At 46.4% G+C, this 23,416-nt stretch overlaps 2 non-coding genes across 2 annotated transcripts; both read left to right on the top strand.

Annotated features, from left to right (window-relative positions):
• Positions 1-458: 458 nt before the first annotated feature.
• TRNAI-AAU (transfer RNA isoleucine (anticodon AAU)) lies at positions 459-532 on the top strand. Its single transcript has one exon. It is a non-coding gene; the product is annotated as a tRNA-Ile (tRNA).
• A 20,341-nt stretch (positions 533-20,873) lies between these two features.
• TRNAI-AAU (transfer RNA isoleucine (anticodon AAU)) lies at positions 20,874-20,947 on the top strand. Its single transcript has one exon. It is a non-coding gene; the product is annotated as a tRNA-Ile (tRNA).
• Positions 20,948-23,416: the final 2,469 nt, after the last annotated feature.

The raw sequence follows: 23,416 nt of genomic DNA, 5'->3' as shown, positions 1-23,416 counted from the left end.
GGGAAGGCTTGAGCAACGAACCGTTGGCTATGTTTTGTTGTTACTTTGTTGACATGAGCTCAAGTAATTTGAAGCAGAAGGAACGGCCAGACCTAAAAAAAACTCTCTTACCTCCAACGCCGAATAACCACTATAATTATAATATCTCAAAAGCAGCTGGCCTTGTAAACTTAATGACCAAGCAAGCCGATGCATTTTGGGTTTTGTTGTAAAAGAATAAAAATACTATCCCTCCTTTCCTTTTTTTCCGGCAACAAGCGATGTTACAAAGATATCACAGGACACAGTGAGATTGAGTGAAAGAAGAGGCACTGAGGCTGGCGTGCAGCACTCCACAGCTCTTGTTATTGTAATCCAGACAGGGGGCGGAAGGAGAAAAGTATGAAGGAATTGCGATAGTGAGACCAACTCTTCTATCTATCTGCATTACATGGAAAAAGGATATCTTTAGGACTCATGGCCGGTTAGCTCAGTTGGTAAAAGCGTGGTGCTAATAACACCAAGGTCGTGGGTTCGATCCCCGTACGGGCCAGGTTGCATTTTTTCTCTCAACTAAACTCTCTTTTTCTCATTTAATCAAGCTCTTATAAATCCATACACTCTGTTGCTCCAGTATACGTTCACTTTCCATTAGTCCTTCTTTTGCCACTGCTGACCAAAGCTCAAGCCGGCAGCGCCAGTAGAACAACACAAGTGCAAGGGATTGTCTCTCCAAGATGGAGACACTGCCTCAGACTATGTCTCTTGAGAGGTGGAGGGAGACCAAGAGCTGATTATTAGATGCGTGGGGATAAGAGGAACATAACTCAGGTGAACAGATTCTGGATAGTGATGCTATAGCTAGGATCAGCAACGTTACAGGGGAAAGGATAGGAAAATAATTAGGTGACAGAAGTATAGAAGTGGCTACAAGGGGGTGTGTCTCTTAAGAGGGCCGAAAGATACACTGAAGGCGAAGGTGAAGTGAAAGAAGAAAGAAAGATTAAAGGAAGTCGACAGTGATTGAGAGAAAACTCACAAAGGCAAATTGAGCAAAAGACAAGGCCTGGGGAGTTAGACTACTTCAATGCAAATTTACGCCGCAGATGAGCATGACAACTGACCCTTGTACAGTGGTGCTGAAACTATTTTCAGTGTGGGGGTGCTGCCATCAAAGGGCTTCTGAAAATCCAGGAATCATACAAAGAACTAGTCCTGCGGAATGAGCCACGCACATTCAGAAAGAGTGGTGATGCGTTGGTTACTTATTGGTAATCTTCATTAGCCTTAGTCCATTGCGTCCTTGTGACAGTCATTACAAAGTAAGGTGATGTCACCTTCCAACAGGAAGAAAGAACAGGAGGATCCTTAAATGCTAGCCCCATGCACCCAACCTGGGTGCCAAGCCCTTGCCAAAGGACTGATGGGAAGGTGGGCAGGATGTAATGTTTGTGACAAAGACAAGATGGACTAAGGGTAATGCAGAGTTCAAAACATTGGTACTCAAATGCAAAACAGAAAAATTATTAAGCCATAATGCTTGACAAATGTATGCTCTGAGGACCAAGTAGCCACCCTAGGAATTTCCTAGATTGTTACTCACTGGAATTCAACCCAGGAGGAGGCCATTCCTCTCGTAGACCATCCCTGAACTGGAAGATATTCTAAAAAGCCTTGCAAAGCCAGAAAAATTGACAACTTAATCCACCTACTCAGAGTCATAAAAGTCACCTTCTTGTCTTTTCCAGGCTGTCCAAAAGTCACAAACAAGGAGTCGGTTTTCCTGAACTGCAGAGGCCTGGTGACATGAATGAAAAGAGCTCTTTAAACATCAAGTGTATTCAGCAAATGTTCCTCCGGAGAGGAAGGAGAGGGAATGAAAGAAGGAAGAATTATTTCCTAAGATCTATCAAAAATAGACTTAACCTTTGCAGCAAAGGTAAGGCTAGGCCTTAAAGTTACCCCATCTTCCAAAGTATCAAATGAAGAGAGGACAGCATTTTAAGGCTCCCAGCTCCCCAATTGTTCTCAGCAAGGTGATAGGAAATAGGAAAATAACTTTATAGGAAACAATCTTTATGTCTACAGTATCCAGAGCCTCAAAGAGATAAAATTGCAAAGCCTATAAAAGAGTAGGAAGATTCTGAGTTGGAGAAAAGGGATTTTTCAACTGGTCTTACAATTGACAAAAGATCAGAACAGTCTAGACACCAAAGATTGTATCATCGACGAAGGTACAGAAAAGTCCCTAAAAACCTTTATCGCAAAGCAATGAGCTTTCAGAGTGGAAAGAGATTCAAGTGAAACCCATTCAGAAGAAAATGCAAAATAGCAGACAAACTACAGGTAGGTGCCAAAAGATCATGAGCAGAACATCATGTCTCAAAAGACTTCCAGTTCTTTGAGTAAGACTTCGAAGTAGAAGGCCTGCTGGAGTGCTGAATTAACTCCACTAAGGAAGAGGAAAGACCCTTTGCTAGCAGTCCAGACTTCTCAACCTCCAAAGCGATAGAGTGAGTTGGAGCAAGAAGGTCAGGGACGACGTTCTGACAGAGACACACTTGAGCAGTACTCAAGGAGGTAGAAGAGCCAGGGGTTCAGAAGAGGAAACCATGACATCTCTGGGCAATAAGGGCCCACAAGAATAAAGTTCCCTCCCCCCTGCTGAGACTTGAAGAGAACCATCTGGATCAATAAAAAGTGGGGGAATGTATAAAGGAGACTTCTCAGCCATTTTATCACCAATACGTCCACTACCTAGGCTCCTTGTTCCGGAAGCCTGGATCAGAATCGACAAAGATGAGCATTGTCCTTGTTTGAAAAGAGATCCAGAAAGGGTTTCACAAACTCTCGGCATATCTCTCAAAACAACGACCTGGATAACGTCAACTCCAGCAAATTTGGAAACCTCCAGCTGTCTGCCATCACATTGTCAGTGCTCTTGATGTGTACTGCCGACGTGTGCAACAGGTTGATTTCTGCCCAATAACCCAATTGTTCTGCTATTGCATTGAAGGATTTTGAATGCATGCTTCACTGTTGGTTAATGTAAAAGACAGCTACCTTATTCTCTGTCTTTACTAGCACATTTTTTTGAGACAGATGATGATGGGAAAACTTCAAAGCCCTGTAGATTACCATCAACTCCATCTATTTCCATGATCTCCGACTCTCTAGGAAAGACCACTTGAATCGACAGGATCAGTCCAACACAGTAGCTCTCCAGCCAGGTTTGCTGGCATCTGTTGCGAGGATTCAGGAGCATCCAGGTATATTAGTGTCCACTTAGACCAGTGGTCTTCAAACTCTTTAATGCTGCATCCACCCAATGGGAAAAAAAAACATTGGTGCCTCCCCTCTGAATTGTCCACAATTCTTCTATTAAATTGACACTGTTTAAATATGTCTAGACCTATTTAAACATTGCAGTTAAGTTCTGTTACTGTTTTAAAAATGCAATCAAATACATGACCCCAAATATACTATTCTGGTCAGGCCTGCCCTACTAACCAATTGCAGCGTCATGCTCTGCTGAGTAAACTGATCTCACGACAGTGAGGAATGCACAGGCCGGGTGGTGCCCGGCGCACAAAAGCGCGCCTTCTTGTGTTGTACGTCTCTTCGCGCAAATGCAAACTCAGATTTCCTGCACTGTGGTCGGCAGGAGAGACATGGGAAGGCGCAGTAGTGAAGGCTTGAGCAACGAACCGTTGGCTATGTTTTGTTGTTACTTTGTTGACATGAGCTCAAGTAATTTGAAGCAGAAGGAACGGCCAGACCTAAAAAAAACTCTCTTACCTCCAACGCCGAATAACCACTATAATTATAATATCTCAAAAGCAGCTGGCCTTGTAAACTTTATGACCAAGCAAGCCGATGCATTTTGGGTTTTGTTGTAAAAGAATAAAAATACTATCCCTCCTTTCCTTTTTTTCCGGCAACAAGCGATGTTACAAAGATATCACAGCACACAGTGAGATTGAGTGAAAGAAGAGGCACTGAGGCTGGCGTGCAGCACTCCACAGCTCTTGCTATTGTAATCCAGACAGGGGGCGGAAGGAGAAAAGTATGAAGGAATTGCGATAGTGAGACCACCTCTTCTATCTATCTGCATTACATGGAAAAAGGATATCTTTAGTACTCATGGCTGGTTAGCTCAGTTGGTTAGAGCGTGGTGCTAATAACGCCAAGGTCGTGGGTTCAATCTCTGTACGGGCCAGGTTGCATTTTTTCTCTCAACTAAACTCTTTTTTTCTCATTTAATCAAGCTCTCATAAATCCATACACTCTGTTGCTCCAGTATACGTTCACTTTCCATTAGTCCTTCTTTTGCCACTGCTGACCAAAGCTCAAGCCGGCAGCGCCAGTAGAACAACACAAGTGCAAGGCATTGTCTCTCCAAGATGGAGACACTGCCTCAGACTATGTCTCGTGAGAGGTGGAGGGAGACCAAGAGCTGATTATTAGATGCGTGGGGATAAGAGGAACATAACTCAGGTGAACAGATTCTGGATAGTGATGCTATAGCTAGGATCAGCAACGTTACAGGGGAAAGGGTAGGTGTTAGAAATGGGGTCTTTGGTTGACAGTCAGGTTACCCCCTGTTCAAGCAAGGACCCTCACTCTAGTTAGGATAAAAGAGAATCACCCTCAGCTAACCCCTGCTTACCCCCTTGGTAGCTTGGCAGAGCAGTAGGCTTAACCTCAGAGTGCTGGGCGTAAAGTATTTGTACCAACACACACAGCAACTCAATGAAAACACTACAAAATGACACAACACCAGTTTAGAAAAATAGGAAATATTTATCTAGACAAAACAAGACCAAAACGACAAAAATCCAACATACACAAGTCAAGTTATGATTTCTTTTAAGGTTTAAAATAAAAAGAGTCTTTAGGTAGTTGTAACAACACACTAGCGCTGCTAGCGTGTAAATGTACCTGGTTTGCGGCAAAAATAACCCCGCACGGGCGGTGTGCGTCGAAAATAACCCTGCACGGGTATATGCGTTGAAAACAGCTCGGCTCGGCGAGGCGCGTCGAAAAAGCCAGCCACGCGACGGTCCGAAGTCCCGCGGCGCTGGTTGCGATCTCTCAGCCTTCGTCAGCGATGCTGCGCGTCGTTTCTCCTGCTCCGGGCATCGATTCTCCGGTCGCGTCTCCAGCGGCGTCGTTTCTCAGCTGCGGAGCCGGCGTCGCGTCGTTTTCTCAGCCGCGATCGGATTCGCGTCGATCTTTTCTCCGCACGGTGCGCGGTGCGTGTATTTTTGTCCTTAGGCTGCCAGCCTCTCCTTTCAGGGTCCCAGGAACTGGAAGGGCACCACAGAGCAGAGTAGGGGTCTCTCCAGAGACTCCAGGTGCTGGCAGGAAGAAGTCTTTGCTATCCCTGAGACTTCAATAACAGGAGGCAAGCTCTACATCAAGCCCTTGGAGATTTCTTCTTCAAGATGGAAGGCACACAAAGTCCAGTCTTTGCCCTCTTACTCAGGCAGAAGCAGCACTGCAGGAAAGCTCCACAAAGCACAGTCACAGGCAGGGCAGCACTTGTTCCTCAGCGATCAGCTCTTCTCCAGGCAGAGGTTCCCCTTGATTCCAGAAGTGTTTCTAAAGTTTGTAAGTTTGGGTGCCCTTCTTATACTCATTTTAGTCTTTGAAGTCACCTTCCTTCAAAGGGGACTCACACCTTCTTGTGAAATCCTGCCTTGCCCAGGCAAGGCCTCAGACACACACCAGGGGGCTGGAGACAGCATTGTCAGAGGCAGGCACAGTCCTTTCAGATGAGAGTGACCACTCCACCCCTCCCTCCTAGCAGAGATGGCTAATCAGGAATGCAGATCACACCCCAGCTCCCTTTGTGTCACTGTCTGGTGTGAGGTGAAAAACAACCCAACTGTCAACTGACCCAGACAGGGAATCCACAAACAAGGCAGAGTCACAGAATGGTTTAAGCAAGAAAATGCTCACTTTCTAAAAGTGGCATTTTCAAACGCACAATCTCAAAATCAACTTTACTAAAAGATGCATTTTTAAATTGTGAGTTCAGGGATCCCAAACTCCACCTGTCCATCTACTCTCTAGGGGAATCTACACTTTAATCATATTTAAAGGTAGCCCCCATATTATCCTATGAGAGAGAGACAGACCTTGCAACAGTGAAAACGAAATTGGCAGTATTTCACTGTCAGGACATATAAACCACATTACTATATGTCCTACCTTATCCATACACTGCACCCTGCCCTTGGGGCTACCTAGGGCATACCTTAGGGGTGCCTTACATGTAAGGAAAGGGAAGGTTTAGGCCTGGCAAGTGGGTACACTTGCCAAGTCGAATTTACAGTGTAAAAATACACATACAGACACTGCAGTGGCAGGTCTGAGACATGATTACAGAGCTACTTATGTGGGTGGCACAACCAGTGCTGCAGGCCCACTAGTAGCATTTGATTTACAGGCCCTGGCACCTCTAGTGCACCTTACTAGGGACTTACTAGTAATTCAAATATGCCAATCATGGATAAACCACTTACATACAATTTAAACAGGAGCACTTGCACTTTAGCACTGGTTAGCAGTGGTAAAGTGCCCAGAGTAACAAAAACAGCAAAATCAGAGTCCAGCACACATCAACAACCTGGGGAACAGAGGCAAAAAGTTAAGGGAGACCACGCCAAGGATGAAAAGTCTAACACGTGTCCCCCCCAGCTAAAAGTGGGGAGCAACTACCCAACCTCATGGGAGTTCTCATCACTAAGGCGGAAGAACCTGGACAGACCATCAGCATTGGCGTGTTCTGTACCGGGTCGATGTTCCACCGTAAAGTCCATCCCCTGTAGGGAAATGGACCACCTCAACAGTTTTGGGTTCTCACCCCTCATCTGCATTAACCATCTGAGGGGTCTGTGGTCGGTCTGAACTCGGAAGTGAGTCCCAAACAAGTAGGGTCTTAGCTTCTTCAGTGCCCAGACCACAGCAAACGCTTCACGTTCTATGGCACTCCACCTACGTTCCCTGGGTAGTAACCTCCTGCTAATGAAGGCTACGGGTTGATCTAGGCCCTCTTCATTCAGCTGTGAGAGTACTGCTCCAATACCATGCTCTGAGGCGTCTGTCTGTACAACAAACTCCGTGGAGTAGTCAGGTGCCTTCAGCACCGGTGCTGTGCACATGGCAGCCTTCAGGGCATCAAAAGCGTTCTGGCAAGCCTCTGTCCAGATCACTTTCTTGGGTTGCTTCTTAGAAGTCAACTCAGTTAAGGGGGTAACAATGGTACCATATCCCTTAACGAACCTCCGATAGTATCCTGTGAGACCTAAAAAGGCTCTCACTTCAGTCTGGGTCTTGGGAGGCTCCCAAGCCAGAATCGTGTCAATCTTAGGCTGGAGGGGTGCCACCTGGCCACTCCCCACCTGGTGTCCTAAGTACACAACAGAACCCTGCCCTATTTGGCACTTGCTCGCCTTAATAGTGAGGCCTGCCTTCTGCAGGGCCTCTAACACTCTCCAGAGGTGTTGCAGGTGTTCCTCCCATGTGGAACTAAACACAGCAATGTCATCCAGGTAGGCGGCACTGAACTCATCCAGTCCTGCCAACACCTGGTTGACCACCCTCTGAAAGGTGGCAGGGGCATTCTTCATCCCAAAGGGCATCACATTGAAGTGGAAGTGCCCATCGGGGGTAGAAAATGCTGACCTCTCCTTTGCCCCTTCAGTTAAGGCAATCTGCCAGTACCCAGATGTTAAATCAAACGTACTGAGGTACTTGGCAGCTCCTAACCGATCAATGAGCTCATCAGCTCGGGGGATGGGGTGTGCGTCAGTCTTGCTGACCGCATTGAGACTCCGGTAGCCCACACAGAACCTAAGTTCTGGAGTGGCACCAGGAGCAGTAGCCTTTGGGACCAAGACCACTGGGCTGGCCCAAGGACTGCTGGAGTGCTCAATAACCCTTAGGGCTAACATTTTGGAGACTTCCTCCTTAATGCACGCCCTCACCCTGTCAGTCACCCTGTAAACCTTATGTTTAACAGGTGTACTGTCCCCAGTGTCCACATCATGTGTGCACAGGTGTGTGACTCCTGGGATCAGGGAAAACAGTGAGGCGAACTGTCCCAGCACGTGGCGACAGTCCCTCTGCTGTTCCTCAGTCAGGGAGGGGGAGAGGATCACTCCCTCCACAGACCCATCTTTCTCTCCTGCAGACAGGAGGTCAGGAAGAGGCTCACTCTCTTCCTCCACCCCGTCATCTGTCGCTAGGAGCATGGATAGCTCAGTTCGCTCAAAGTGGGGTTTGAGGCGGTTGACATGTAGGACCCTCAAGGGGTTCCTGGGGGATTGCAAGTCTACCAGATAGGTGACCTCGCTCTTTCTTTCCACCACCTCAAAAGGCCCAGTCCACTTATCTTGGAGAGCCCTAGGCTCTACTGGTGCCATGACCCACACTTTTTGTCCAGGCTGAAACTCAACCAGAGTGGCATTCTGGTCGTACCACCGTTTCATGTCCTCCTGGCTTGCTTCCAGGTTCTCCTGAGCGAGACGCCTGAAGCGGGCAGTCTGGTTTCTTAGTGCCAGCATGTAGCTAAATACATCCTGGGGTGGTTTACTAGGAGCTTTCTCCAAAGCCTCCTTCACCAGACTGAGCGGTCCCCTCACAGGGTGGCCATAGATGAGCTCAAAGGGGCTAAAGCCAAGTCCCTTTTGAGGCACCTCCCTGTAAGCGAACAGAAGGCATGGCAAGAGGACGTCCCACTTACGCCTCAAGGGCTCTGACAGGCCCTGAATCATGCCTTTCAAGGTGCGGTTGAATCTCTCAACCAGACCATTACTTTGGGGGTGGTAAGGGGTGGTGAACTTGTAGGTTACCCCACACACCTTCCACAGAGACTTCATATAAGTGGATATGAAGTTTGTACCCCTATCAGATACTACCTCCTTGGGGAACCCCATGCGGGTAAAAACCCCCATCAAGGCACGTCCCACCACGGGGGCGGTGACCGTCCTTAGAGGAATAGCCTCTGGGTACCGTGTGGCATGGTCCACCAAGACCAGGATGAACCTGTTGCCCAGGGCTGTCTTGGGATCCAGAGGCCCCACAATGTCAATTCCTACCCTTTCAAAGGGAGTACTGACTACCGGTAAAGGTTGGAGGGGAGCTTTGCATTTCCCCCCACTCTTGCCACTTGCCTGACAAGTCTGACAAGATCTACAATAAGCAGCTGACTGCTTGTTCATCAAGGGCCAGTAAAAGTGGGAGCCAAGCCTCTTATAGGTCTTGTCCTGCCCTAGATGTCCTGCCAAAGGCACATCATGAGCCAAACCCAGTAGGAAGGTCCTGAAGCCCTGGGGTACCACCAGCATACGAGCTGACCCCGGCTCAGGAACCTTAGGCTCACTATACAGGAGGCCATCCTCCCAATAAATCAGGTGAGTACCTGGCGCCCCGCCAGCCGCCTGGGCTGCAGCCTGCTGCCGCAGTCCCTCAAGAGTAGGGCATTCCTTCTGCGCTGTGCAGAATACTTCCCTGGTGGGTCCCCCTTCCTGCTGCCACTGCGACAGCTCAGGGACCTCCCCCAGTTCAGCCACCTGTTCCCCTGTAGGTTCCGGGGCATCACCCTCAGGCTCTGCCTCCTCCCGGACCGTGGGAACTTCTGGGGCGGGTTTCCCGCGCCTCCTGCCTCTCCTCTTCTTGGCGGTCCCCTGGGCCACTGTTTCAGGCTCCAGGGGCTCTTGACTACCCTGATTGGCTGCCATAGACCGGGTGGATACGCATACCCACCCAGGCAGACCCAACATCTCCAAGTGAGACCTGTGTTCCACCTCCTTCCAAGGGGAATCCTCCAGGTCGTTGCCTAGCAAACAATCAACAGGCATGGTTGGACTCACAGCTACTTTCCAGGAACCTGAGACCCCCCCCCATTCAAAGGGAACCTGCGCCACTCTGCAGAGGCGCTCAGAGTTGTCTACTGCAACTACTTGGTGAAGTACCCGGGGATCAATCTGCTCTTCAGACACCAGGTGACTCCTCACTGTAGTCACACTGGCTCCTGTGTCTCTCAGAGCCTCCACCCTCTGTCCATTGATGGTCACCCATTGCCTGTACTTCTTAGTGTTATCAGGCACTAGGTTTCTCTGGACCATCTCACTGTCCCCTAGTGAGACAAGGGTCATTTCTGCTGGTTCCCACCCACCTGAAACCAACTCCTCCCCAAGCGCTACACTGGCCAAACCCTGGGACGGTGCACCAGTGGGTGCCGGTGTACTTTTGGGGCATTTGGGGTCCCCCCTCACATGACCCACCTGGTCACATGAATAGCACTTACGTAGGGGACCACCTGCCATTGGCTTCCCTTTGGAGAACCATGGCCTCTTTTCACTGGGGGGTTGGGAATCCTTACCCTGGGAATCAGTTTGGGGCCCTTTAGAGAACTCATCCTGTTTGCCCTTACCCCCCCCTTTCTTCTGAGAGGGACCCTGCCCACCCTTGGCGTGGTCTCCCCCATACCTCTTTTGGACCCTGGTGCTCTCCCAGCGGTCCGCTTCCTGTGCAAGCTTCCTGGGGTCAGTCAGCTTGCTGTCAATGAGGTGCTGGCGCAGCTCTGGAAAACATAAACTGTACAAGTGCTCCCAAGCAATTAAATTGTAAAGCCCCTCATACGTGTTTACCTTACTGCCCTTCACCCAACCATCCAGTGACCTGCAACAAGAATCAACACATTCCAACCATGTTTGGGATTCCTTTCTCTTGTAGGATCTAAACTTCTCTTTGTACTGCTCAGGGGTGAGACCATACCTGGTAAGTAAGGCCTCCTTCATGGCAGGGTAGGTGAGACTCTGAGCATCCCCTAAGGCCGTCAGTGTGTCCCTCCCCTCTGCCTCAAAATGCATCCACAAGGCTGCCCCCCAATGAGCTTCAGGGACCAGGTTCATGTGGAGAGCTGACTCATAACCCTTGAACCACAAGTAGATATCATCCTCCCTCTTATAATCCCTCACAAGGTCTTTTGGGATGTGTACCCTTCTCTCAGGCTGCACTGTAGAATTGCTGCCACCATCCCTACTGGACTGACTCCTCTGATCAATCTCTTTTAAACTGAGCTCATGAGCCATGTTTATCTTCCTTTCCTCAAGGGCCAGCTTTCTCTGTTCCACCTCAAGGGTCAGCTTTCTCTGTTCCCCCTCAAGGGTCAGTTTTCTCTGTTCCACCTCTAGACTGAGCCTTTTCAACTCCAACTGGTACTCCCTCTCTGCCTGTCTGTCCTGAAACTCTCCAGGTGTCAGACTCTTGGAGGACACACTGCTACCTGCCCTGGAGATTCTCCCCTGAGACATAGCAGGCCCACCCACTACATCAGTGTGAGTGACTTGCAACTCCTCTTCCCCCTCTGGCTCCTCATCTGTGTGCCCCTCAGCTGCTTTGGCTGCCACCCAGGCCCTCAGCGCCTTTTGCAGCTCAACCTTCTTGGATGAGCTCTCAATGGGACAGCCAACATTCCTACAAAACTGCTTCAACTGAGCCACCTTGTAGCTCTCCAATTTCTCCAAATCAAAAGCAGTTTCAGCTAGGGCATCTCCAGACTGAGACATGATGAGAGGTTAAAAAGAAATATGCACAGTTCCAAAAACAGAAAAGCAAGTTCTCAAATGAAGTTTCAGCAAAGTCAATCCCGGGATCAGTGAAAAAAAAAGAAACTGAATGCAGAGAAAAACAGTCCAAGTAAAAAACAAAAATCACAAGACTAGTAGTATGTGGTCACGTAGTGGTCTGAGATCAAAACAGTAGTGTACACTTAATTACTGTATGTCAAGTACAAATACAAGTCCAAATCCCGACCGCTGGTCACCAATGTTAGAAATGGGGTCTTTGGTTGACAGTCAGGTTACCCCCTGTTCAAGCAAGGACCCTCACTCTAGTTAGGATAAAAGAGAATCACCCTCAGCTAACCCCTGCTTACCCCCTTGGTAGCTTGGCAGAGCAGTAGGCTTAACCTCAGAGTGCTGGGCGTAAAGTATTTGTACCAACACACACAGCAACTCAATGAAAACACTACAAAATGACACAACACCAGTTTAGAAAAATAGGAAATATTTATCTAGACAAAACAAGACCAAAACGACAAAAATCCAACATACACAAGTCAAGTTATGATTTCTTTTAAGGTTTAAAATAAAAAGAGTCTTTAGGTAGTTGTAACAACACACTAGCGCTGCTAGCGTGTAAATGTACCTGGTTTGCGGCAAAAATAACCCCGCACGGGCGGTGTGCGTCGAAAATAACCCTGCACGGGTATATGCGTTGAAAACAGCTCGGCTCGGCGAGGCGCGTCGAAAAAGCCAGCCACGCGACGGTCCGAAGTCCCGCGGCGCTGGTTGCGATCTCTCAGCCTTCGTCAGCGATGCTGCGCGTCGTTTCTCCTGCTCCGGGCGTCGATTCTCCGGTCGCGTCTCCAGCGGCGTCGTTTCTCAGCTGCGGAGCCGGCGTCGCGTCGTTTTCTCAGCCGCGATCGGATTCGCGTCGATCTTTTCTCCGCACGGTGCGCGGTGCGTGTATTTTTGTCCTTAGGCTGCCAGCCTCTCCTTTCAGGGTCCCAGGAACTGGAAGGGCACCACAGAGCAGAGTAGGGGTCTCTCCAGAGACTCCAGGTGCTGGCAGGAAGAAGTCTTTGCTATCCCTGAGACTTCAATAACAGGAGGCAAGCTCTACATCAAGCCCTTGGAGATTTCTTCTTCAAGATGGAAGGCACACAAAGTCCAGTCTTTGCCCTCTTACTCAGGCAGAAGCAGCACTGCAGGAAAGCTCCACAAAGCACAGTCACAGGCAGGGCAGCACTTGTTCCTCAGCGATCAGCTCTTCTCCAGGCAGAGGTTCCCCTTGATTCCAGAAGTGTTTCTAAAGTTTGTAAGTTTGGGTGCCCTTCTTATACTCATTTTAGTCTTTGAAGTCACCTTCCTTCAAAGGGGACTCACACCTTCTTGTGAAATCCTGCCTTGCCCAGGCAAGGCCTCAGACACACACCAGGGGGCTGGAGACAGCATTGTCAGAGGCAGGCACAGTCCTTTCAGATGAGAGTGACCACTCCACCCCTCCCTCCTAGCAGAGATGGCTAATCAGGAATGCAGATCACACCCCAGCTCCCTTTGTGTCACTGTCTGGTGTGAGGTGAAAAACAACCCAACTGTCAACTGACCCAGACAGGGAATCCACAAACAAGGCAGAGTCACAGAATGGTTTAAGCAAGAAAATGCTCACTTTCTAAAAGTGGCATTTTCAAACGCACAATCTCAAAATCAACTTTACTAAAAGATGCATTTTTAAATTGTGAGTTCAGGGATCCCAAACTCCACCTGTCCATCTACTCTCTAGGGGAATCTACACTTTAATCATATTTAAAGGTAGCCCCCATATTATCCTATGAGAGAGAGACAGACCTTGCAACAGTGAAAACGAAATTGGCAGTATTTCACTGTCAGGACATATAAACCACATTACTATATGTCCTACCTTATCCATACACTGCACCCTGCCCTTGGGGCTACCTAGGGCATACCTTAGGGGTGCCTTACATGTAAGGAAAGGGAAGGTTTAGGCCTGGCAAGTGGGTACACTTGCCAAGTCGAATTTACAGTGTAAAAATACACATACAGACACTGCAGTGGCAGGTCTGAGACATGATTACAGAGCTACTTATGTGGGTGGCACAACCAGTGCTGCAGGCCCACTAGTAGCATTTGATTTACAGGCCCTGGCACCTCTAGTGCACCTTACTAGGGACTTACTAGTAATTCAAATATGCCAATCATGGATAAACCACTTACATACAATTTAAACAGGAGCACTTGCACTTTAGCACTGGTTAGCAGTGGTAAAGTGCCCAGAGTAACAAAAACAGCAAAATCAGAGTCCAGCACACATCAACAACCTGGGGAACAGAGGCAAAAAGTTAAGGGAGACCACGCCAAGGATGAAAAGTCTAACAGTAGGAAAATAATTAGGTGACAGAAGTATAGAAGTGGCTACAAGGGGGTGTGTCTCGTAAGAGGGCCGAAAGATACACTGAAGGCGAAGGTGAAGTGAAAGAAGAAAGAAAGATCAAAGGAAGTCGACAGTGATTGAGAGAAAACTAACAAAGGCAAATTGAGCAAAAGACAAGGCCTGGGGAGTTAGACTACTTCAATGCAAATTTATGCCGCGGATGAGCATGACAACTGACCCTTGTACAGTGGTGCTGAAACAATTTTCAGTGTGGGGGTGCTGCCATCAAAGGGCTTCTGAAAATCCAGGAATCATACAAAGAACTAGTCCTGCGGAATGAGCCACGCACATTCAGAAAGAGTGGTGATGCGTTGGTTACTTATTGGTAATCTTCATTAGCCTTAGTCCATTGCATCCTTGTGACAGTCATTACAAAGTAAGGTGATGTCACCTTCCAACAGGAAGAAAGAACAGGAGGATCCTTAAATGCTAGCCCCATGCACCCAACCTGGGTGCCAAGCCCTTGCCAAAGGACTGATGGGAAGGTAGGCAGGATGTAATGTTTGTGACAAAGACAAGATGAACTAAGGGTAATGCAGAGTTCAAAACATTGGTACTCAAATGCAAAACAGAAAAATTATTAAGCCATAATGCTTGACAAATGTATGCTCTGAGGACCAAGTAGCCACCCTAGGAATTTCCTAGATTGTTACTCACTGGAATTCAACCCAGGAGGTGGCCATTCCTCTCGTAGACCATCCCTGAACTGGAAGATATTCTAAAAAGTCTTGCAAAGCCAGAAAAATTGACAACTTAATCCACCTACTCAGAGTCATAAAAGTCACCTTCTTGTCTTTTCCAGGCTGTCCAAAAGTCACAAACAAGGAGTCGGTTTTCCTGAACTGCAGAGGCCTGGTGACATGAATGAAAAGAGCTCTTTAAACATCAAGTGTATTCAGCAAATGTTCCTCCGGAGAGGAAGGAGAGGGAATGAAAGAAGGAAGAATTATTTCCTAAGATCTATAAAAAATAGACTTAACCTTTGCAGCAAAGGTAAGGCTAGGCCTTAAAGTTACCCCATCTTCCAAAGTATCAAATGAAGAGAGGACAGCATTTTAAGGCTCCCAGCTCCCCAATTGTTCTCAGCAAGGTGATAGGAAATAGGAAAATAACTTTATAGGAAACAATCTTTATGTCTACAGTATCCAAATCCTCAAAGAGACAAAATTGCAAAGCCTATAAAAGAGTAGGAAGATTCTGAGTTGGAGAAAAGGGATTTTTCAACTGGTCTTACAATTGACAAAAGATCAGAACAGTCTAGACACCAAAGATTGTAACATCTTCGAAGGTACAGAAAAGTCCCTAAAAACCTTTATCGCAAAGCAATGAGCTTTCAGTGTGGAAAGAGATTCAAGTGAAACCCATTCAGAAGAAAATGCAAAATAGCAGACAAACTACAGGTAGGTGCCAAAAGATCATGAGCAGAACATCACGTCTCAAAAGACTTCCAGTTCTTTGAGTAAGACTTCGAAGTAGAAGGCCTGCTGGAGTGCTGAATTAACTCAACTAAGGAAGAGGAAAAACCCTTTGCTAGCAGTCCAGACTTCTCAACCTCCAAAGCGATAGAGTGAGTTGGAGCAAGAAGGTCAGGGATGACGTTCTGAGAGAGACACACTTGAGCAGTACCCAAGGAGGTAGAAGAGCCAGGGGTTCAGAAGAGGAAACCATGACATCTCTGGCCAATAAGGGCCCACAAGAATAAAGTTCCCTCGCCCCTGCTGAGACTTGAAGAGAACCATCTGGATCAATAAAAAGTGGGGGAATGTATAAAGGAGACTTCTCAGCCACTTTATCACCAATACGTCCACTACCTAGGCTCCTTGTTCCGGAAGCCTGGATCAGAATCGACAAAGATGAGCATTGTCCTTGTTTGAAAAGAGATCCAGAAAGGGTTCCACAAACTCTCGGCATATCTCTCAAAACAACGACCTGGATAACGTCAACTCCAGCAAATTTGGAAACCTCCAGCTGTCTGCCATCACATTGTCGGTGCCCTTGATGTGTACTGCTGACGTGTGCAACAGGTTGATCTCTGCCCAATAACCCAATTGTTCTGCTATTGCATTGAGGGATTTTGAATGCATGCTTCACTGTTGGTTAATGTAAAAGACAGCTACCTTATTCTCTGTCTTTACTAGCACATTTTTTTGAGACAGATGATGATGGGAAAACTTCAAAGCCCTGAAGATTACCATCAACTCCATCTATATCCATGACCTCTGACTCTCTAGGAAAGACCACTTGAATCGACAGGATCAGTCCAACACAGTAGCTCTCCAGCCAGGTTTGCTGGCATCTGTTGCGAGTAATTCAGGAGCATCCAGGTGTATTAGTGTCCACTTAGACCAGTGGTCTTCAAACTCTTTAATGCTGCATCCACCCAATGGGAAAAAAAAACATTGGTGCCTCCCCTCTGAATTGTCCACAATTCTTCTATTAAATTGACACTGTTTAAATATGTCTAGACCTATTTAAACATTGCAGTTAAGTTCTGTTACTGTTTTAAAAATGCAATCAAATACATGACCCCAAATATACTATTCTGGTCAGGCCTGCCCTACTAACCAATTGCAGCGTCATGCTCTGCTGAGTAAACTGATCTCACGACAGTGAGGAATGCACAGGCCGGGTGGTGCCCGGCGCACGAAAGCGCGCCTTCTTGTGTTTTACGTCTCTTCGCACAAATGCAAACTCAGATTTCCTGCACTGTGGTCGGCAGGAGAGACATGAGAAGGTGCAGTAGGGAAGGCTTGAGCAACGAACCGTTGGCTATGTTTTGTTGTTACTTTGTTGACATGAGCTCAAGTAATTTGAAGCAGAAGGAACGGCCAGACCTAAAAAAACCTCTCTTACCTCCAACGCCGAATAACCACTATAATTATAATATCTCAAAAGCAGCTGGCCTTGTAAACTTAATGACCAAGCAAGCCGATGCATTTTGGGTTTTGTTGTAAAAGAATAAAAATACTATCCCTCCTTTCCTTTTTTTCCGGCAACAAGCGATGTTACAAAGATATCACAGCACACAGTGAGATTGAGTGAAAGAAGAGGCACTGAGGCTGGCGTGCAGCACTCCACAGCTCTTGTTATTGTAATCCAGACAGGGGGCGGAAGGAGAAAAGTATGAAGGAATTGCGATAGTGAGACCAACTCTTCTATCTATCTGCATTACATGGAAAAAGGATATCTTTAGTACTCATGGCTGGTTAGCTCAGTTGGTTAGAGCGTGGTGCTAATAACGCCAAGGTTGTGGGTTTGATCCCCGTATGGGCCAGGTTGCATTTATTCTCTCAACTAAACTCTTTTTTTCTCATTTAATCAAGCTCTTATAAATCCATACACTCTGTTGCTCCAGTATACGTTCACTTTCCATTAGTCCTTCTTTTGCCACTGCTGACCAAGGCTCAAGCCGGCAGCGCCAGTAGAACAACACAAGTGCAAGGGATTGTCTCTCCAAGATGGAGACACTTCCTCAGACTATGTCTCGTGAGAGGTGGAGGGAGACCAAGAGCTGATTATTAGATGCGTGGGGATAAGAGGAACATAACTCAGGTGAACAGATTCTGGATAGTGATGCTATAGCTAGGATCAGCAACGTTACAGGGGAAAGGATAGGAAAATAATTAGGTGACAGAAGTATAGAAGTGGCTACAAGGGGGTGTGTCTCTTAAGAGGGCCGAAAGATACACTGAAGGCGAAGGTGAAGTGAAAGAAGAAAGAAAGATCAAAGGAAGTCGACAGTGATTGAGAGAAAACTCACAAAGGCAAATTGAGCAAAAGACAAGGCCTGGGGAGTTAGACTACTTCAATGCAAATTTACGCCGCAGATGAGCATGACAACTGACCCTTGTACAGTGGTGCTGAAACAATTTTCAGTGTGGGGGTGCTGCCATCAAAGGGCTTCTGAAAATCCAGGAATCATACAAAGAACTAGTCCTGCGGAATGAGCCACGCACATTCAGAAAGAGTGGTGATGCGTTGGTTACTTATTGGTAATCTTCATTAGCCTTAGTCCATTGCGTCCTTGTGACAGTCATTACAAAGTAAGGTGATGTCACCTTCCAACAGGAAGAAAGAACAGGAGGATCCTTAAATGCTAGCCCCATGCACCCAACCTGGGTGCCAAGCCCTTGCCAAAGGACTGATGGGAAGGTGGGCAGGATGTAATGTTTGTGACAAAGACAAGATGGACTAAGGGTAATGCAGAGTTCAAAACATTGGTACTCAAATGCAAAACAGAAAAATTATTAAGCCATAATGCTTGACAAATGTATGCTCTGAGGAGCAAGTAGCCACCCTAGGAATTTCCTAGATTGTTACTCACTGGAATTCAACCCAGGAGGTGGCCATTCCTCTCGTAGACCATCCCTGAACTGGAAGATATTCTAAAAAGCCTTGCAAAGCCAGAAAAATTGACAACTTAATCCACCTACTCAGAGTCATAAAAGTCACCTTCTTGTCTTTTCCAGGCTGTCCAAAAGTCACAAACAAGGAGTCGGTTTTCCTGAACTGCAGAGGCCTGGTGACATAAATGAAAAGAGCTCTTTAAACATCAAGTGTATTCAGAAAATATTCCTCCGGAGAGGAAGGAGAGGGAATGAAAGAAGGAAGAATTATTTCATAAGATCTATCAAAAATAGACTTAACCTTTGCAGCAAAGGTAAGGCTAGGCCTTAAAGTTACCCATCTTCCAAAGTATCAAATGAAGAGAGGACAGCATTTTAAGGCTCCCAGCTCCCCAATTGTTCTCAGCAAGGTGAAAGGAAATAGGAAAATAACTTTATAGGAAACAATCTTTATGTCTACAGTATCCAGATCCTCAAAGAGATAAAATTGCAAAGCCTATAAAAGAGTAGGAAGATTCTGAGTTGGAGAAAAGGGATTTTTCAACTGTTCTTACAATTGACAAAAGATCAGAACAGTCTAGACACCAAAGATTGTAACATCTTCGAAGGTACAGAAAAGTCCCTAAAAACCTTTATCGCAAAGCAATGAGCTTTCAGTGTGGAAAGAGATTCAAGTGAAACCCATTCAGAAGAAAATGCAAAATAGCAGACAATCTACAGGTAGGTGCCAAAAGATCATGAGCAGAACATCACGTCTCAAAAGACTTCCAGTTCTTTGAGTAAGACTTCGAAGTAGAAGGCCTGCTGGAGTGCTGAATTAACTCCACTAAGGAAGAGGAAAGACCCTTTGCTAGCAGTCCAGACTTCTCAACCTCCAAAGCGATAGAGTGAGTTGGAGCAAGAAGGTCAGGGATGACGTTCTGAGAGCGACACACTTGAGCAGTACCCAAGGAGGTAGAAGAGCCAGGGGTTCAGAAGAGGAAACCATGACATCTCTGGCCAATAAGGGCCCACAAGAATAAAGTTCCCTCGCCCCTGCTGAGACTTGAAGAGAATCATTTGGATCAATAAAAAGTGGGGGAATGTATAAAGGAGACTTCTCAGCCACTTTATCACCAATACGTCCACTACCTAGGCTCCTTGTTCCGGAAGCCTGGATCAGAATCGACAAAGATGAGCATTGTCCTTGTTTGAAAAGAGATCCAGAAAGGGTTTCACAAACTCTCTGCATATCTCTCAAAACAACGACCTGGATAACGTCAACTCCAGCAAATTTGGAAACCTCCAGCTGTCTGCCATCACATTGTCGGTGCCCTTGATGTGTACTGCCGACGTGTGCAACAGGTTGATCTCTGCCCAATAACCCAATTGTTCTGCTATTGCATTGAGGGATTTTGAATGCATGCTTCACTGTTGGTTAATGTAAAAGACAGCTACCTTATTCTCTGTCTTTACTAGCACATTTTTTTGAGACAGATGATGATGGGAAAACTTCAAAGCCCTGAAGATTACCATCAACTCCATCTATTTCCATGACCTCTGACTCTCTAGGAAAGACCACTTGAATCGACAGGATCAGTCCAACACAGTAGCTCTCCAGCCAGGTTTGCTGGCATCTGTTGCAAGGAATTCAGGAGCATCCAGGCGTATTAGTGTCCACTTAGACCAGTGGTCTTCAAACTCTTTAATGCCGCATCCACCCAATGGGAAAAAAAAACATTGGTGCCTCCCCTCTGAATTGTCCACAATTCTTCTATTAAATTGACACTGTTTAAATATGTCTAGAACTATTTAAACATTGCAGTTAAGTTCTGTTACTGTTTTAAAAATGCAATCAAATACATGACCCCAAATATACTATTCTGGTCAGGCCTGCCCTACTAACCAATTGCAGCGTCATGCTCTGCTGAGTAAACTGATCTCACAACAGTGAGGAATGCACAGGCCGGATGGTGCCCGGCGCACAAAAGCGCGCCTTCTTGTGTTGTACGTCTCTTCACGCAAATGCAAACTCAGATTTCCTGCACTGTGGTCGGCAGGAGAGACATGGGAAGGCGCAGTAGGGAAGGCTTGAGCAACGAACCGTTGGCTATGTTTTGTTGTTACTTTGTTGACATGAGCTCAAGTAATTTGAAGCAGAAGGAACGGCCAGACCTAAAAAAAACTCTCTTACCTCCAACGCCGAATAACCACTATAATTATAATATCTCAAAAGCAGCTGGCCTTGTAAACTTAATGATCAAGCAAGCCGATGCATTTTGGGTTTTGTTGTAAAAGAATAAAAATACTATCCCTCCTTTCCTTTTTTTCCGGCAACAAGCGATGTTACAAAGATGTCACAGCACACAGTGAGATTGAGTGAAAGAAGAGGCACTGAGGCTGGCGTGCAGCACTCCACAGCTCTTGTTATTGTAATCCAGACAGGGGGCGGAAGGAGAAAAGTATGAAGGAATTGCGATAGTGAGACCAACTCTTCTATCTATCTGCATTACATGGAAAAAGGACATCTTTAGTACTCATGGCTGGTTAGCTCAGTTGGTTAGAGTGTGGTGCTAATAACGCCAAGGTCGTGGGTTCAATCCCCGTACGGGCCAGGTTGCATTTTTTCTCTCAACTAAACTCTTTTTTTCTCATTTAATCAAGCTCTTATAAATCCATACACTCTGTTGCTCCAGTATACGTTCACTTTCCATTAGTCCTTCTTTTGCCACTGCTGACCAAAGCTCAAGCCGGCAGCGCCAGTAGAACAACACAAGTGCAAGGGATTGTCTCTCCAAGATGGAGACACTGCCTCAGACTATGTCTCGTGAGAGGTGGAGGGAGACCAAGAGCTGATTATTAGATGCGTGGGGATAAGAGGAACATAACTCAGGTGAACAGATTCTGGATAGTGATGCTATAGCTAGGATCAGCAACGTTACAGGGGAAAGGATAGGAAAATAATTAGGTGACAGAAGTATAGAAGTGGCTACAAGGGGGTGTGTCTCTTAAGAGGGCCGAAAGATACACTGAAGCCGAAGGTGAAGTGAAAGAAGAAAGAAAGATCAAAGGAAGTCGACAGTGATTGAGAGAAAACTAACAAAGGCAAATTGAGCAAAAGACAAGGCCTGGGGAGTTAGACTACTTCAATGCAAATTTACGCCGCAGATGAGCATGACAACTGACCCTTGTACAGTGGTGCTGAAACAATTTTCAGTGTGGGGGTGCTGCCATCAAAGGGCTTCTGAAAATCCAGGAATCATACAAAGAACTAGTCCTGCGGAATGAGCCACGCACATTCAGAAAGAGTGGTGATGCGTTGGTTACTTATTGGTAATCTTCATTAGCCTTAGTCCATTGCGTCCTTGTGACAGTCATTACAAAGTAAGGTGATGTCACCTTCCAACAGGAAGAAAGAACAGGAGGATCCTTAAATGCTAGCCCCATGCACCCAACCTGGGTGCCAAGCCCTTGCCAAAGGACTGATGGGAAGGTGGGCAGGATGTAATGTTTGTGACAAAGACAAGATGGACTAAGGGTAATGCAGAGTTCAAAACATTGGTACTCAAATGCAAAACAGAAAAATTATTAAGCCATAATGCTTGACAAATGTATGCTCTGAGGACCAAGTAGCCACCCTAGGAATTTCCTAGATTGTTACTCACTGGAATTCAACCCAGGAGGTGGCCATTCCTCTCGTAGACCATCCCTGAACTGGAAGATATTCTAAAAAGCCTTGCAAAGCCAGAAAAATTGACAACTTAATCCACCTACTCAGAGTCATAAAAGTCACCTTCTTGTCTTTTCCAGGCTGTCCAAAAGTCACAAACAAGGAGTCGGTTTTCCTGAACTGCAGAGGCCTGGTGACATAAATGAAAAGAGCTCTTTAAACATCAAGTGTATTCAGAAAATATTCCTCCGGAGAGGAAGGAGAGGGAATGAAAGAAGGAAGAATTATTTCCTAAGATCTATCAAAAATAGACTTAACCTTTGCAGCAAAGGTAAGGCTAGGCCTTAAAGTTACCCATCTTCCAAAGTATCAAATGAAGAGAGGACAGCATTTTAAGGCTCCCAGCTCCCCAATTGTTCTCAGCAAGGTGATAGGAAATAGGAAAATAACTTTATAGGAAACAATCTTTATGTCTACAGTATCCAGATCCTCAAAGAGATAAAATTGCAAAGCCTATAAAAGAGTAGGAAGATTCTGAGTTGGAGAAAAGGTTTTTTTCAACTGTTCTTACAATTGACAAAAGATCAGAACAGTCTAGACACCAAAGATTGTAACATCTTCGAAGGTACAGAAAAGTCCCTAAAAACCTTTATCGCAAAGCAATGAGCTTTCAGTGTGGAAAGAGATTCAAGTGAAACCCATTCAGAAGAAAATGCAAAATAGCAGACAAACTACAGGTAGGTGCCAAAAGATCATGAGCAGAACATCACGTCTCAAAAGACTTCCAGTTCTTTGAGTAAGACTTCGAAGTAGAAGGCCTGCTGGAGTGCTGAATTAACTCCACTAAGGAAGAGGAAAGACCCTTTGCTAGCAGTCCAGACTTCTCAACCTCCAAAGCGATAGAGTGAGTTGGAGCAAGAAGGTCAGGGATGACGTTCTGAGAGCGACACACTTGAGCAGTACCCAAGGAGGTAGAAGAGCCAGGGGTTCAGAAGAGGAAACCATGACATCTCTGGCCAATAAGGGCCCACAAGAATAAAGTTCCCTCGCCCCTGCTGAGACTTGAAGAGGATCATCTGGATCAATAAAAAGTGGGGGAATGTATAAAGGAGACTTCTCAGCCACTTTATCACCAATACGTCCACTACCTAGGCTCCTTGTTCCGGAAGCCTGGATCAGAATCGACAAAGATGAGCATTGTCCTTGTTTGAAAAGAGATCCAGAAAGGGTTTCACAAACTCTCGGCATATCTCTCAAAACAACGACCTGGATAACGTCAACTCCAGCAAATTTGGAAACCTCCAGCTGTCTGCCATCACATTGTCGGTGCCCTTGATGTGTACTGCCGACGTGTGCAACAGGTTGATCTCTGCCCAATAACCCAATTGTTCTGCTATTGCATTGAAGGATTTTG

Source organism: Pleurodeles waltl, chromosome 12 (assembly GCF_031143425.1).
Source record: "Pleurodeles waltl isolate 20211129_DDA chromosome 12, aPleWal1.hap1.20221129, whole genome shotgun sequence".
NCBI lineage: Eukaryota > Metazoa > Chordata > Amphibia > Caudata > Salamandridae > Pleurodeles > Pleurodeles waltl.
This window is presented reverse-complemented; position numbering and strand designations above follow the sequence as displayed.